We start from the raw sequence: 18,331 nt of genomic DNA on the forward strand, positions 1-18,331 counted from the left end.
TTGGATAATTTCCCAATAGTGAGTTGAGGCAAGTGTGGTCATTCCTGCTTCTACCTTTTGGTTTCTAGACCCATGGAAACCTCTTATTGGGGATGCAGCACTATATGAAGTCTTTGATTCAACATATATACTGAGCCCTGGAAGGTGGTTCACCATCCTCATAAAGTATCACCTTCAAGATGACAAATTAGCTGTGCTTCTAGGGGGCTGTTCTACTCTTTCCAGCAGCTTTTTGTGGTACAGTATGTAGTATGACCAGTGGGTGGAAAATAAAAACACTAATTCAAAAAAGATATATGTACTTCTATGTTTATTGCAGCATTGTTTGCAATAGCAAAGATATGGAAGCAAACCAAGTGTTTATTGATAGATGAATGGATAAAGAAGACGTGGTGTATATACACAATAGAATATTACTCAACCACAACAAAGAATGAGATCTTGACATTTGTGAAAACATGGATGGACCTAGAGGGTATTATGCTAAGTGAAATAAGTCAGACAGAGAAGGATAAATTGATTTCACTTATATGTGTAATCTAAAAATCAAAGAACTATTTCTGTTTGTTCATTGATTTTGCTTTTTAGATTAGACTCATAAATTCGGAAAACAAATTGGTAGTTGCCAGAGGAGACAGTAGAGGAATGCATGAAATAGGTAAAGGGAATTAAGAGGTACACAAGTCCAGTTATAAAATAAGTAAGGCACAGAGATGAAAAGTACAGAGAATATAGTCAACAATATCGTGATAATGTTGTATGGTGACAGATGGTGACTATACTTCTCGTGGTGAATATTGAATAATGTAATGTAATAATGCAATGTATAGAATTGTCAAATCACTATGTTGTACACCTGAAACCAATTTAACATCGTATGTCAACTATACTTCAATAATAAAAAAAAAATTAAAAAAATCTGGATCAGGCTATGCATCATAATATATCTAAGATGTTTATTGTTGGGTAGCTGATATCAGACCTTTTCTTTTTCATATTTTTCCTTATTTTTCATATATTTCCATATTTTTCCTTTTCCATATTTTTCCTTCTGGGTTCAGATATAGGAAGTCAGCTATATAGGATTTAGATTCAGATTTCTCTAAAATGGGCCTGGTACTTTCTTTGCACACACAGCACACAGTGAGAGGCTTGCATTTCTTCTTGCAGCTGAAGGGTATGACAAACACAACAGGAAATTGAGGGGCAGGCTGAGCATTTGCATGGCTACCTCAGATGATGGCTGACTCCCCAGCTGCTTCCACCCCAACTGTGGTGACTTTGGCAGGCTGTGAAGAGGAGCCTTCTATGTAGCAGGTACTCAGTATTGATTGGATTTAAATAATCCCTAGCTAAATATCATTTCCTGTAAGGAGTCTGGGTATCCTGGATTCAAGCTGAGCAACCATACTCTGTGAGGGATCAAACTGGCCGCCAGTGAAGGAAATGGTGAGTCCAAGAACCCCAGAGAGAGGGGCATCAACCCAATATCTCAAAGACTTTAGGCATAGTTTTAAAACTGCAGGTCTATATCCTATCTAAGGGTTACAAAATCATTTTAGTGGATGGTGACAAGCTTTTTTTTTTAATGAGCTAGAGAAATATATTACATAAGTTTTCTGAAGCTATATATATATATATATATATATATATAGCTTCAGAAAACTTTTTCATTTGTGAATGTATGTTTTTCTGGGGTATAGCATAAAGTGAGTGTGTATCTGGTTGTGTATCTGGCTAAAATATACTGCCTTAGGGGGAATATACTTAAATTTAGAATTATCACCCTGACACTCAGCCTAGAAGCCTTACTTTTGCTTTCCTTTCTTTTGATCATGAATAGCTTGAGGCATCTCTCTTACTCCTTTCCATTTCATTCATCCTGTATTCATTAGACTTGGGGTGATCAAGAAGAACGCACCTTATTTCTGTTCCTTCTATGCCCCTTTTCCCTTCCAGTTGGTGACATGGGTGGACAAAGAAGGCTGGATTCCTCCATTTCTCTCTCCTAGCAGGCAAAATAATCAAGAGTGAGCTAGGCTGTTGGGTTCTGGGAAGGGATTGGAACAGGCTTCTTATCTGAGATAGGTGGAGCCAATGAAGAAATTACTAGAAATATCATTTGGATCTTCAAATCCAAGGAATGAGGCAGAAATCCAAAGCCAATGTGCAGAGGCAAACAGTGTGAGACATAAGGGTGAAGGAGGAAGGGTTGATCTTGCAGTGTTGAAATGGGAGGGCAGGAGCAAAGGGAAGAATCCCCAGAATGAGGAACATCCACAGCAATGTTTCATGATTTGAAAATGAGAAAAGCTAAAACATACCAACTATTACCTTATCTACCAACTTATATATTTTAAATGTGCCAAAAGAAGATGACAGGGGTATGGATTACATGAGTATATCCATTTCCAAATTATATAGCTAAAAATTGTGCATTTCAATGTACATATATTTTAATTTTTAAAATGACAATAATTAAGAGTAGGAAGTGTGTAAAGGTACAGATGGATCAAGAATGGCAGATTGTTGGGGCACCTGGGTGACTCAGTCCATTAGATCACATTCTCATAGTTCATGAGTTCAAGCCCCACATCAGGCCTCATGCTGAGGATGAAGCCTGCTTGGGATTCTCTCTCTCTCTCTCTCTCTCTCTCTCTCTCTCTCTCTCTCAAAATAAATAAATAAACATTAAAAATCCCTAAAAAAAAAGAAAAAAGAATGAAGCTGTGTGATGGGTACATGGGGATTCATTATACTCTATTTACTTTGTATGTGAAATTTTTCCACAATGCCTCAAAATGTCTTTAACACTCCTCCTTGTTATTAATCTATCCAAAGGCTAATATTGCCTTTTCTCCATAACCTCTCACCAACATGGAAGCAATGAATTGACTGTTTCCACATTTCTGGCTGCTCCCAACAGCCAAGTCCTGAAGTTGCTATAGACCAGATGGTCCAGGAGCAGCCTATCTGCCATAGTCACACCAGGTTCTGGTCATGCCAGATTTAGAAGGAATATAAGAGATAGAGATGGTGGCTTTGTGTCTGAAACATGTATTAAATCCAGTACGTCTCCAACCCACAGGGCTCTGTGATGTCAGATCTTCCCAGGAACCTGTAAAGATAGAAGAGACTCATGCTTGTTATTTCACTGCATTGATAATTAAGGCAACAAGACTTGTGTCTACCTGGAAAGTGCCAGACATTCTGAATTATGAATAGAGTAGGTGAGGTGGCAACAGCTGGCAATTCAACATGTGTGGTTTGCTTTAACAGGAAATCGCAAACTAATCTTTGAGGCCTAACACAGCATGAAACTCACAGAATTACGTGCTCAGGGCTATGAAATTAAAGGCTTGCTGATGAGGAAATGGCCCCCTCATCTACCTCCTCATTAACAGGCCCAGAGAGAGGGTGTGCTGCCAGAGGCTGGTCTTGATGTCTAATGATCTGAGACAGAACTGGAGCACTAATATGAAATGGTATAGTAGAAAGGTGTTCTAATCTTGGATCTTCAAGTTACTATGCAATATTGGGCAATCCACCCAGCTAAGCTATACTTTCATTTCCTCATCTGTAACATGATCTGGCTGATATTTCTAAAATTCCATTGTTTATTTGCCAAAAGGTTTCATTCATCCATTATTGGCAAGTTATCAGTAAGGTAGAATTGCCCTTGGCTCATGTGTCACCTATTTCTTGACAAGGGTCAGTCTCACAAGCAGAGAGAATAGTGACTACTTTGTGGTGATTTAGAGCATAAGGAGATGAAATCCCAAGTTTGCAAACTCCTCACTAGCTATAGCATTTCCTGAAACTAAACTAGAAGAGATTTTTTTTCTTTGAATTTTGGAGGTTCTTTTTAAGAATCCCTATTAAAATGGAAATGCCCCTGGAAGACTACTCAGCCCTTAGCACTCATTTAAAACTTTGCAGAAATAGTCCATTAGATAAATAGGTCTTGTGGGCAGTAGGAGAAGGGACTGAAGAAGAGTGTGAAGGCACTGATGTGAGTCTAGTGCACTTGGACTCCACCACCCCAAGGAATAGACCAGTTGTTGCAGGAAATGAAATACAAAAGGATTAAGGTTGGGGAATAGTTTGAGGGGACTTGAATCAGTAGCAGTCCATGTGAATTTTAGCACATGATTCCAAAGTTCCTTACATCTGTGTTAAGTACTGAATGTTTGTGTCTCCACACCACCCACAAAATCTACATGTTGAAACCCTAAGCCCCAATGTGATAGTATTTGGAGACGGGGCCTTTGAGAGGTAATTAGGGCTAGATGAGGCTATGAGAGTCCCCATGATGGGATTAGTGCCTTATTAGAGGAGACACAAAAGAGCTTGCTCTCTCCCCCTTGGCCACACACACACTCCAAAGAAAGTTCATATGAACACACAGCAAGAAGGCAGCCATCTATAAGCCAAGAAGAGAGCTCTCTCCAGAACTGGATGCTGCCAGCCATTGATCTGGGACTTTCCAACCTCCAGAACTGTGAGAAAATAAACTTTGGTTGTTTAAGCCACCCAGCCGGTGGGTATTTTGGCACAGCAGCCTGAGCTGACTAATACAATCTCCTTTTAATCACATGCCCCCCTTCCCTTCCAGTGTTAGCCATGAGTCAATTTGCCAAATCAGGCATGAAAGAAATGTCCCTGGCAAGGGAATATTCTTAAACATTATTCCTCTCCCAGAGACTACCAGGCTGGTGCTATTTTTACATGAATCCAGAGCACTTCTCAGACCCCAAGAAGTTTTCTGACTACTTTTAGAAGACCCAACCAGACAAGGTGGTTGCATTTCCTAAAGAAACCTCCCTCTTGACCTATCCCACATGAGAAATAGGTTTACCAACGTGCTAGGTATTGAAAAAGTTGGAAAGACTTTTAATGATTTATTTTTTAATTATCAAGTTTCAAACATACTCCAAAGTAAAAAGAGAGCAGTACAAAGAGCATCCATATATTCACCACTCAGATTCAGTGATTGCCTGTGAAGATTTTAAAGGAAAATGCCAGTGAGAGACAAAGCATTATATCTACAAAGTACTAAATGTGCCATGGGGGAAATAAACTCATTATTTTGTGGGATATAAATACACTATTGAGCTACAGGAGAATGTGTCTAATTCTTCCTCAACCACATGCAAGGGTAAATCTGACCTAAGCTTTAAAAACTGGATCCTTGGGGCACCTGGGTGACTCGGTTAAGCATCCAATTTCTGCTCAGGTCATGATCTCACTCTTTGTGAGTTCAAGTCCCGCATCGGGTGAGCTCAAGCACTGATTTGGGCTCCACACTGAAAGTGCAGAGCCTGTGTGGGATTATCTCTCTCTCTCTCTCTCTCTCTCTCTCTCTCTCTCTCTCTCTCTCTGCCCCTCACTCGCTCCCTTTCTCTCTCTCTCTCTCTCTCAAAAATAAGGGAAATAAACTTTTTAAAATAAATACATAAATAAATAAAACTGGATTCTTTAACAACAAATGAGCAGAGGAAAAAAAAAAGAGAGAGAAACCAAGAAACAAATTCTTAACTGTAGAGAAAAAACTGATGGTTACCAGAGGAGAGGCGGGTGGGGGCACGTGTTAAATAGATGATGGGGATTAAGGAGTGTACTCCTCATGATGAGCACTGGATGATGTACGGAAGTACTGAACCATTACATTGCACACATGAAAGTAATATAGCACTGTATGTTTACCTATACTAGAAGTAAAATTAAAAACTCAATAAAAAATAAAAACTAGAGTGTTTAATAAAATGGAAACATTCAATATTCAGGGATAAACCTTTTTTCTTTCAGCAGGTTTTTTATGTTTTCTTCTCTTCAGAGGGCCCCAGGAAGGGATTCCCAGGAGAAGGATCCATGGACAGACAGACTTCCCTTTTTCATATCCAAGTCCATCTTAGCAGTCTCCTGAAAGAGAAACCTAGGGACATCACTCCTCCAACCCTACTGCATCCTCTTATAGATCCCCATCTGATTCTTTTTACAAACACAGTTAAATCCCTAAAGTGTCATAATTTCCACACTTGATTTTTAGAGCCTACCTTTGACTAGCATCCTAACAGCATGGTTTCCTTGACATTCTACAAGGACATATGTATGTCACTTCCATCTTTAAATCCATAAAGTGGTTCCAATTCCAAGGAAAGTAAATTTTCTCTGCTACCAGACCACAGACTAGACTCCCATGGCTTACATTGGGTCACTGCTTTCTTTCTTGCTTCCTTCCAGATACCTCTTCATGTTCCCAGTGAGTGATCTTCAGTGTTGTGACATGGTACTTTCTCTTCTTTACCAACCCTATAATCAGAAAGTTATTCCTGTGACCTTTTCCAAACTTCTTCTTTCCCCTTTACTGTACATCCCTTTAAAACTACACTTACTGGTGGGGCACCTGGGTGGTTCAGTCGGTTAAGCGTCCAACTCTTGCTCTCTGCTCAGGTCATGATCTCATGGTTTGTGAGTTTGAGCCCCACATCAGGCTCTGCAGTAAGCGCAGAGCCTGCTTGGGATCCTGTCTCTCCCTCTCTCTCTGCCCCTTCCCTGCTTGTGCTCTCTCTCAAAATAAATAAATAAACTTAAAAAAAAAAACAAATTACATTTACTAGATAGGAGAAGGGAACCTAGCAAGACTGACTGAAAGAGGTATATTTTACTTTTTTTTTTTTTTACTTTAATTCCAGTCAGCATATAGTTTATATTAGTTTCAGGTGTACAATGCAGTGGTTCAGCAGTTCCATATTTTACTCAGTGCTCATCAAGATAAGTGTACTCTTAATCCTCTTCACCTATTTCACCCATTCTCCCTCCCACCTCCCCTCTGGTAACCACCTGTTTGTTTTCTATAGTTAGGAGCCCGATAAAGAAGATGTAGTATATGTATATATACAATGGAATATTAGCCATAAAAAAGAATGAAATCTTGCATTTGCAACACCATGGATGGATCTAGAGAGTACAATGCTAAGGGAAATAAGCCAAGCAGAGAAAGACAAATACCATATGATTTCACTAATGTGAGAAATTTAAGAAAAAAATAGCAAAGACCAAAAAAAGAGAAAGAGAAATAAACCAGGAAAAGGAGCTTTCCCTCCTCTTAGTCATTCATAGTATGAGAGCAAGGGCTCCAGAAGTTACAGGATGCATTTGCCAACCTATTGTGTTCACATTTGGGGGCTGAGCTTTTTATTGTTTGGAAGACGGCTAAAGGGTGTTCCAGATGGTTTTGAGGCACATCTTATAAAAATATCCATTTAAATGTTAAACTCTAAGTCTTAAGAGAGTGTGTCTATTTACATTTTCTGTATGACTACTGAATATATTAGTGTTTGGTGCTTTGGGTAATGATCGGGTTATTCTATGATGACATGACAGTGGGTAAGGAAGAGGAAGAGTACAAACTAGTTGGCAGCATCTTCTAGAGAGCCTGTTTTTATGATTTTTAAATACAAACACTGCGTCACATGAACCCAACTACTTCCATCTCAACTTTTATTATGATTCGTGCCATTATTACAGTAGTTTACAGTTGTATAGTAAAATCAGCAACTTTCAAAGCCGAGGACCAAAAGCCAAAGATAGCTTTCTGGTACCACCTTGTGGCTAACATATTAATACACATTTTAAGCTGATTACTAACTAGATACATAGAGTATTAGCAAAATATGTATTTTTGGATGTATATATAATTCTGTATATAACAAATGATAGAGCTGGAAGAAATTTTACAATTACTTAAACCTCAGGTGGTAAGAACAGATTTCATTCCACAGATGCGTGGACTTAATTTCTCTCTAATTAACCTAATCTCCGTTAATTTAGGGGTCCCCTAGTCCATCCCTAGGCTTGCTTCTAAATTCTCGGGGATTTAAAGGGTGTCAAGTCATCAGGAAGTGTGGGAAAGAGTTTCTGATCCTTGGCTGTCAAATAACATAGGTCATATCTGAGTCTTTCATTGCTTGTTCCCAGCTTCAAGACAGCTTCAGGTCTGGTATATAAGTGTTGATTCTGGGTCTCTCCTGCTGCTCTACACCACACTGAGCCCCACCTGCCTAGGCACATAACACCACCATTTTTCCTGGGCTGCCTCTCTGGAGCTCCACCTGGGGAAGCAGCACATGTCATTCTGTTCTAGGATCTCCCAAACCATGCAGAGTTTGTGTTTTTTTCTCTTCTAGGACAGCAGGACTCAGGGCTTCTTTTTAGCAACTCACAGGCATATTAGTACCTGACTTCTTCCTCTCCCAAGTATTCCTGTTTCTCCCACCCCACAGCCTCTAGCAACAATTCTTCTACTCTGTTTCAATAAGTTTGACCTTTTTTTTTTTTTTTTACTATGCAGTATTTGTCTTTCTCTGTCTGGCTTATTTCACTTAGTTTAATGCCCTCCAGTTTCATCCACGTTGTAGCAAATTACAGGATTTACTTCTTTTTTAAGGATGAATAATATCTATTATATAGAGACATAATATATGTATCACATTTTCTTGATCTATTCATCCATTGACAGGCACTTAGCTTCTTCCATACCTTGTCTATCGTGAATAATGCTGCAATCAACATGGAAGTACAGATAATGGTTCCATTTCCTTTTAATATATACCCAGAAGAGGGAAAGCTGGATCATATGGTAGTTCTATTTTTAATTTCTTGAGGAGCCTCCATACTGTTTTTCCATTAAGTAACTATAAGATCCCTTATAGAAAAGTAGCAGCCCTCTTCACAGTAGATCAATTTGTTCATGTTTGTGAAGGACACTGAGAACAGGGTAAGGCGGGCTTTGACTCCTTGAAGCCACACCAGCCTTCAGCATCAATGCCTAGTCCTCCATTTCTCAGAGGAGGGCCTGTCTCCTCACAGGCAGGAAAGCTCAAGGAGGATCATGCTCTTTGCAAACTGCAGAATACTGTGTATTGGCGATGCTGGGATCTGAGACTTTCCAGCCCAAACTAATGCCATTTCCCTCATACCTTCCCCTCTGGTCTGGCCGATGGGGGTCTAGGACCTAGACCCTCAGATTTCCTCTCCTGGAAGCAGGTACATATGCTCACTGGAAGCTGAGTCCTCTAGAAACTTCTGGTCCATCAGTATGGCCTTCAGGGAAGCTTCACCATCACCTACCTCCCAGCCTCCCCAAGAGCACCAAATCTGCCTTCATCTTCAGTCCATCCACTTCACCCTCCTCTATGTTGGCAAGCTGGTGAGTGCAGCAGGCAAGAGGCTGACCATTTCATGGGCTCAACATCTCCATCCCTGGGGTAAGAAGGGTGCAGCAGGTGGTGCCTGGATGGGGGCTGGGGAAACAAGGGGATACAGGAAGTAAGGGGATACAGAAAGTAAGCATACAGAGAGGGGATGAAGATGAGAGGGTACCCTGTGAGGGAATCATTGTGACCTAAAATCATCCCTTGTTTCCCTGCCATCCCTAGGATAAAGACCAAGCTTCATAATGTGAAACTCAGAGCTGTTCTGTATCTCAGCGCTCCCAGGCTCTCCGTGGTCACCTCTCACCAACACAGTACTTCTAGTAACAGTCTGTCTCAAACACTTGAGTCATACCTCTACTTCTCTGAATATGTTGTCCCATCCCTTCTGTCATTTGAACATGGAACTCTATGCAGGCAAGTCCTGATCTGGTGTTCAGCACCTGGAGCAGGGCCAGTCCCTAAGTCAGTGAGTGTAAGGAACTGAACTGCCTGTTCAGGCCAACACTGGGGCATGGGAGCTGGGTTTCTGGCAAGCTCTATTCAGGTTCTATGTAGAGCCAAGGTCCCTGACCCCCACCTTCGGCTTCCCTGTTCCCCAGGTCACTCACTTGGACATGCAGTTGGGTGGACATACCAATGACTATGCAGAATTTGGGGCCAACAACAAGCTAACTTGGCAGCATCTGTGCATGCAGCAGCTGGTGGAGCAGGTGGAGTAGACGAAGCAGATCCAGAAGAAGCAGGACTACTGGAGGGTGAGGGGCTCAGCTGGCCCAGTTGGGAGGAGGGATGTGTAACCTCCCAGGGAGTAAGTCTTCCACCTCTTGAGAGAGGGGAGAAATTCAGTCTAGCCAGGCACCTTCTCCCTTCTCCCTTACCACAGGCAAGAGGAGCGCTTCTGGCAGGCCAGCAAGAGCACCAATCAGTGGGTGCCATTGTGGTCCATTCTATGGACCTTAATCCTTGTGGCCATTGGCATCTGGCAGATACAGTACCTCAAGAGCTTCCTTAAAGCCAAGAAGCTTGTGTAGATGGGTCCAAGAGACCTAGCATCCACTCACCACCCTCTGCTGGTTGGTGGGAAATGGCCTGGCCTGGTCTATCTCTTGGCTTTCCCCACCACTCCCAACCCCACAAGGTTTCCTTGCTATTTGGAGGGGAACAGAACTCATTTCTTGGCCAGCACTGGGGAGAGAATGGGTTTCCAGTTGGAGATGCTTGGATAAGAGAAGATGTGGATTCCTTTGTGATTCATCATGCTAAGCAGGAAGGGGTTAAACAGGATGGATGAACTATCCCAAGAAGGAGAAATAAGAGTGAAAATAAACTGCAGACTTTCTAACCTAAACGTTTATTGCCTCCTACTCTGCAATTCATTCTGGTGTTTTCTGTGTCTAACCAGATATTAACATGAAACCCTGCATGCATTGGTGGGGGACTGATCTCAAATTGGTTGGGGTGAAGAGATGCACCCCAGAAGCCTTCACAACATGTGGAGAGCTCTTTCCAGAAAAGGCCAATTTGGGCTCATATTTTGGATAACCTGAGTGCTTGTGATGATCTTATGCCTCTCTTTGAGTTCCAGTCAGGTTCATGTGCTATTCCATTCCAATCACCCTGACTTCTGGGTTTTTCCAGGAGATCACATGAGCATGTTGGTTTTCCTACTAGTTTTCAGTCAATCTGGGTCTCTATGATGTCATTGGTTAAATTTTTTCAGGAGATGTTTGCTTTTATATGGTTCTAAGTCACTGTTTCCATCATATTCAGCATGCCCTGTAACTCAATCTTTACATGTGCACACAGGTGATAACCAGGCACCCATGCCCCCATTGCTTCTGCCTGATCTCACCCACATGTTACCAAGCCTTGTGCTGGTTGCCCTTTTGGAATATAATCATCTCTTATTTGAATTTGACATTTTATGTTATAAGGAAATTCACTGGTTGGCATCTTCAACAAAATCAAGTCCAAATTGTCAAAGCCAAGGATGTCATTAAAGGGAGACTCCACATGAAGAGGGTGAGCCATGACATCCCTCACCTCTTGGCTCCTGAAATAGACTCACCTTCTCCTGGGATACTATTGAGGGATGACTGCAAACCTCGGGGATGCTGCTTATTTGTGGGTCTGGCTACAATTGGTCTCTGAAAGTATCAATGGGATTTAATTGAAGCTGGGTGGAATAGAGTGGTGGAAACCATGGGAAAGTAAACTCTGATCAGAGAATGTGACCTTAGGGTCCATTTCCTTCACCTAAAGCTGAAATTGGGGTGCTCTACTCTCCACTACTGGGGAAACACAGTGACCCAGATAGGCACATTCTTGCCCACAGAGCGTGAGGTCTGACACCAAATGAGGCAGGAGGTTGAACAAGACATAAGGGTGATCATATTTCTGAGAAGGGCAGAAGCCAGGGGTGACATGACAGGAGTCCTAGCCTAATCTAGATGGTCAGAGAAAGCTGCTTTTTTAGAACTATGACTAATAATAGGAGTTAGCTGAAGGAAGACTATTCTGGCCAGAAGAAAGAGCACATAAAGAAGCCCTAAAGCAAGATGATTTTTCAGCAGAAACTTTGCAGGCCAGAAGGAAATGGCATGGTGTATTCAAAGTGCTGAAAGGGAAAAGTCTGTAGCCAAGAATACTCTATCCAGCAAGGCTATCTTCAGAATAGGAGAGGTAAAGGGTTTCCCAGACAAACGAAAGTTAAAAGAATTCATGAATACTGAACCAGCCCTACAAGAAATGTTAAGGGGGACTCTGTGAGTGGAAAACAAAAACCATAAGAGTAAGAAAAATAGGAAGCACAAAAACAGTGGAAGTAAGTGTATCTGTAAAAATCCACCAAGATGAGCACAGAATAAAAGAATGTAAAAAATGATAGCAAATATCTCAAACATGGAGGGAGTGGAGAGAAGTAAAGAATGGGTTCAAAAGTAAGTGATCAGCTTAATATAAACTGCTATATGCAGAAGATTGTATATATAAACTGAATGGCAACCACAAATTAAAAAAAAAAACAGTAATAGATACACAAAAAAATAAGGAGTAAGGAATATCCAAGTATATCACCAAAGAAAACCAGCAAACCAGAAAAGAGAAAAAGAGAAGGATCACAGAAAAACTACAAAACAACCACAAAACAAGACACAAACAAGTTACAAGATGGCAATAAATATATATATATATATCAACAATTACTTTGAATGTAAATAGACTAAATGCTCCAATCAAAAGACATAGGGTGACAAAGTAGATAAAAAAGCAAAACCCCTCTATATGCTTACTACAAGAGAATCATTTCAGATCTAAAGACACTTGCAGATCGAAAGTGAGGGGATAGAGAAACATTTATAATGCAAATGGATGTCAAAAGAAAGCTAGAGTAGCAATATTTTTATCAGACAAGAAAGACTTTAAAACAAAGTCTGAAAAAAAATAAAACAAAGTCTGTAAGAAGAGATAAAGAAAGACACTGTATAATAATAAAGGTAATAATCCAACAAGAAGATATAACAATTGTAAATATATATACACCCAACATGAAAGCACTCAAATACATAAAACAGTTAATAACAAACATAGAGGAACTTATCCATAATAGTATAGGACTTTAACATCCCATCCAAACAGAAAATCAACAAGGAAAGAGTAGCTTTGAATGACACACTGGACTAGATGGATTTAACAGATATATTCAGAACATTCTATCCTAAAACAGCAGAATACACATTCTTTTCAAGTGCATATGGAACATTCTCCAAAATATATCACATATTAGGCCACAAACCAAGCCTCAACAAATTCAAAAAGACTGAAGTCATACCATGCATCCACCAAGCTATGAAACTAGAAATCAACCACAAGAAAAAAATCTGGGAAGACCACAAATGCATGGAGGTTAAATAACATGCTTCTAAACAATGAATGGGTCAACCAAGAAATCAAAGAACAAAAAGTACATGAAAACAAACAAAAACAAAACACAAGGGTACAAAACCTTTGGGATGCAGCAAAAGCAGTTCTAAAAGTGAAGTTTATAGCAATACAGGCTTACCACAAGAAGAAGAAATATCTCAAATAAACAACCTAACTTTATACCTAAAGGATCTAGAAAAAGAATAACAAACAAAACCCCAAACCAGCAGAAGGAATGAAATAATAAAGATTAGAGCAGAAATAAATGATATAGAAACTAAAAAACAATAGATAAATGAAACCAGGAGTTTTTTCTTTGAAAAGATCAACCAAATTGATAAACCTATAGCCAGACTCATTAAAGAGAGAGAGAGAAAGAGAGAGAAAGAGAGAGAAATGACTCAAATAAACAAAATCACAAATGAAAGAGGAAAAATAACAACAAACACCACAGAAATACAAGTGATCGTAAGAGAATATTATGAAAAACTATACGGCAACAAATTAGACAACCTTGAAGAAATGGATAAATTCCTAGAAACATATAACCTACCAAAACTGAAGCAGGAAGAAATAGAAAATTTGAACAGAAGGATTATCAGCAAGGAGATTGAATCAGTAATCAAAAAACTCACAAACAACAGTCCAGGACCAGATAGCTTCCCAGGTGAATTCTACCAAACATTTATTTTTTAAGTTTTTATTTATTTATTTTGAGAAAGAGAGGGAGAGAGAGAAAGAGGAGAAAGCAGGGGAGGGACAAAGAGAGAGAAAGAATCCCAAGCAGGCTCCAGAGCTGTCAGCACAGACTCTATGGACGGCTCAAACTCACAAACCATGACATCATGACCTGAACCAAAACAAAGAGTCAGTCGCTTAACCAACTGAACCACCCAGGCACCCCTATCAAACATTTAAAGAAGAATTAATACCTACCCTATTCAAACTATTCCAAAAATAGAAGAAGGAAAACTTCCAAATTCACTCTGAGGCCAACATCACCCTGATACCAAAACCAGATAAAGACACCACACACACACACACACACACACACACACACACACACACACACACGAGAGAGAGAGAGAGAGAGAGAGAGAGAGAGAGAGAACTACAGGCCAATATCTCTGATGAACATAGATGCAAAAATCCTCAACAAAATACTAGCAAACAGAATCCAACAATACTCTAAAAAAATCATTCACCACATCAAGTGGGATTTATTCCCAGAAAGCAAGGGTGGTTCAATATTTGCAAATCAATCAACATGACATATCATATCAGTAAAAGAAAAGATAAAAACCATACGATCATTTCAATAAATGCAGAAAAAGGATTTAACAAAGTACAACCATTCATGATAAAAAAAAAAAACAAACAAACAAAACCCTCCACAGTGTAGGTTTAGAGGAAACATGCCTCAACATAAAAAAAGCCATATAAAGGGGCGCCTGGGTGGCTCAGTCGGTTAAGCGTCCGACTTCAGCTCAGGTCACAATCTTGCAGTCTGTGAGTTCAAGCCCCACGTCAGGCTCTGGGCTGATGGCTCAGAGCCTGGAGCCTGCTTCCGATTCTGTGTCTCCCTCTCTCTCTGTCCCTCCCTCGTTCATGCTCTGTATCTCTCTGTCTCAAAAATAAATAAACGTTAAAAAAAATTTTTTTAAAAAGCCACATATGAAAAACCCACAGCTAACATCATACTCAGTGAGAAAAAACTGAGAGGTTTCCTCCTAAGGTCAGGAACAAGACAAGGTCTCACTACTATTATTCAACATAGTACAGTAAGTTCTAGGGTCAGCAATTAGACAACAAAAAGAAATAAAAGGTATCCAAATTGGTAAGGAAGAAATAAAGCTTTCACTGTTTGTAGATGACATGATATTATATATAGAAAACCCAAGGACTCCACCAAAAAACTAGAACTGATAAATGAATTATCAGTAAAATCACAGGATACAAAATCAGTGTGCAGAAACCTGTTGCATTTCTATACACTAATAATGAAGCAGCAGAGAGAGATTAAGAAAACAATTCCATTTACAATTGCATCAAAAATAAGATACCTAAGAATAAATCCAACTAAAGAGGTAAAAGACCTTTACTCCAAAAACTATAAAACACTGATGAAAGAAGCTAAAGACAACACAAAGAAATGAAAAGACACTGCGTGTTCATGAACTGAAAGAACATTGTTAAAATGTCTATACTACACACTTAATGCAATCTCTATCAAAATACCAACAGCATTTTTCACAAAACTAGAACCAAAACATCCTAAAATTTTTATGGAATCACAAAAGACTCCAAATAGCCAAAGCAATTTTGAAAAAGAAAAGCAGAGCTGGAGGGGCATCTGGGTGGCTCAGTCAACTAGGCGTCCAACTCTTGATCTTGGCTCAGGTCATGATCTCGTGGTTCACGGGTTCAAGCCACACATTGGGCTCTGCACTGACAGTGCAGGACCTGCTTGGGATTCTGTCTCTCCTTCTCTCTGCCCCTCCCTTGCTAGTTTTCTCTCTCTCTCTCTCTTTCAAAATAAAAATAAATAAACTTTGAAAGAAAGAAAGAAACAAAGAAAAGAAAAGAAAAGAAAAGAAAAAAGAAAAGCTGGAGATGTCACAATTCCAGACTTCAAGTTATATTACAAAGCTGTAGTAATGAAAACAGTATGGTACTGGCACAAAAATAGACATACAGATCAATAGAACAAAAGAACAGAATAGAAAACCGAGAAATGAACCCACAATTATACGGCCAATTAATCTTTGATGAGGCAAGAAAGAATATCCAATGGGAAAAAGACAGTCTCTTCAATAAATGATGTTGGGAAAACTGGTCAGCTACATGCAAAAGAATGAAACTAGAACACTTTCTTACACCATACACAAAGATAAATTCAAAATGGATTAAAGACCTAAACGTGAGACCTGACACCATTAAAATCCTAGAAGAGAGCACAGGCAGTAATGTCTCTGACATGGGACGTAGCAACACTTCTAGATATGTCTCCCAAAGCAAGGAAAATTAAAGCTAAAATAAACTATTGGGACTACATGACCTCACCACAGCCTCAGGATCTCCATGGTACCTTCTTCCCTACCCCAATACAATCCAGCACCTGTCCCTTCCCCACCCTGATCCAATCTCCTTCAGCTGCTCTCCACATCAACCTCTCAACTGTGCCTCTGGATTCCCTGGTTCATGGGAAACAAATCTCTGCATTCTCAGCCTCTTCAATGCATTTCCCTCCACCCCTGCCTGAACCACAACATGGAACTCCTCTAATGCCCCTTCTTCCCTGTGTCTTCTCAAGCTAGGCTTTCCCATCCCCCAACATCCATGGATTCCCAGGCCTAGAGAGGGATGTGCATTCTCCCTGATCCCCAGAGGTAAAAGCCTCTTCCCTTTAAGACCCATAGCACATGGCTCCACCATCTTCCCACACTCCTACTGTGGCTCTTGCTTCTCCCCAACAAAGGGCATACACAGGGCCTGGACTCTGGGTTCCCTGATTTTCTGTCCTCATCAGGCTCTGCTTTAATCCTGGAGGACTCTACTGTTCACTCTCATATTAATCCTTCCCTAGGGGCATCTAGGTGGTTCAGCCAGTTAAGTGTCTGACTCTTGATCTTGGCTTATGTCATGATCTTATGGTTCAGTTAGTGAAATTCAGCCCTGCATTGGGCTCTGCACTGACAGCACGAAGCCTGCTTGGGATTCCCTCTCTCTGTCCTCCCCATCTCCCCTCCCCTTCCCATTCCCCCACTCACACACATGTGCACATGCATTCTCTCTCTCAAAATTAAACATGAAAAAAATCCCTCCCTGATCACCCCTTCCCATCCTACACTTATCTTAATGCATCTAAATTCTGATTTCTGTGCTCACTTCGGCAGCATGTATACTAAAATTGGAACAATACAGAGAAGATTAGCATGGCCCCTGTGCAAGAATGACATGTAAATTCATGAAGCCTTCCAAATTTTATGCAGCTCTCCAGCAAACTGCCACCCTTTGTGGATTAACTTAGAGGAAACAACATGAGTCAAAGCACAACTGTGATACTTGGGAACAGAAAAGTGGACAGCAGGCAGCAACAAGCACCCGCACAGAGGGAACTACCAACCTGGGCCTCCCACCTCTCTGTCTGTAGCTCTTCCCATGCTCCTGTTTGGCCTCCATCAGCCCCCAAAGCCTTTCATCAATGGATAGTCAAGTCACCCCACCTTCTCTGGAGCCTCATCCCTTCCCTGTCCTACCTGAGGCTTCCTCAGGATGTCAGTAGTCAAACCCTTCCCTGCGGAGGCTGTTGAGTAGGGCACCGGCTACAGACAGCAAGAGGGCTAAGGGCTCAGCACCAGCACACACTTACTTAATCTCACCTGTGCCTCCCTGGCTTGCCAGGCACTGGGAAAGGACAATTTGCCCAAATGGGAGGATGCCTGCCCTCTACTAGGCACCAGTCGCTCAGGCCTCCAGCTACCTCCCCTAATCTAAGCAGAAGAAAGAACAGGAAGCAGGCCCAGGAAGACTTGGCCTGGTGGTTGAGGGCTACAGAGAAAGGAAGGAGGAGGTAGGAAGTGCCCTGTGGAACTGGCAGATGGAGAAAGACTTCCAGGTGGGGGCAGGGACATGATGCACAGCAGAGGAGAGCAGAGATTGTTTCTCTGCCTGCCTGCCTTCCAGTCTTGTGTTTATTCTTAAAACAGACCTAGAGCTGATCAAGGGCATGACTCTAACTTTGACAATGGGACACAGATGAGTAAGACCCTCTTTTCGGAGAGGAGCTTCCAGTGGGTGGGAAAGACACTTGCATAAACAGAACTATGCCCAGAGATCAGGGCCATATGGGCCTGGGGGCAAATGATGTGCTGTGGGCATCCAGGGGAAGTGCAGGGATAACCCTTCACAGTAGAGTAGGCTCTGAAAATCTCCTGTACCTACAGCAGAAGCCAAGAGCCATAGATCCAGAGCTTCCAGGGTAGTGATGAGAAATATCCTCATGATATACACTCATGGGAGGGTACTGAGCCCAAACAGTGAGAATTTCAAAGGGACATCAGGGCAAAATTGCAGGGAGGAGGCTACAACATCGAGACATTCCAATCTCAGCTTAGGCTGTTTTAAACACCTGAGTAAATTTGAAAATCTAATTGGCTTTATTCAACAATTCATGAATAGGACAGCATCCC

At 41.0% G+C, this 18,331-nt stretch overlaps 1 non-coding gene across 1 annotated transcript; it reads left to right on the forward strand.

Annotated features, from left to right (window-relative positions):
• The first annotated feature begins 17,019 nt into the window (after positions 1-17,019).
• Positions 17,020-17,126, forward strand: LOC113594965 (U6 spliceosomal RNA). Its single transcript, XR_003415448.1, has one exon. It is a non-coding gene; the product is annotated as a U6 spliceosomal RNA (small nuclear RNA).
• The last annotated feature ends 1,205 nt before the right edge of the window (positions 17,127-18,331 follow it).

Source organism: Acinonyx jubatus, chromosome A1 (assembly GCF_027475565.1).
Source record: "Acinonyx jubatus isolate Ajub_Pintada_27869175 chromosome A1, VMU_Ajub_asm_v1.0, whole genome shotgun sequence".
Lineage (NCBI taxonomy): Eukaryota > Metazoa > Chordata > Mammalia > Carnivora > Felidae > Acinonyx > Acinonyx jubatus.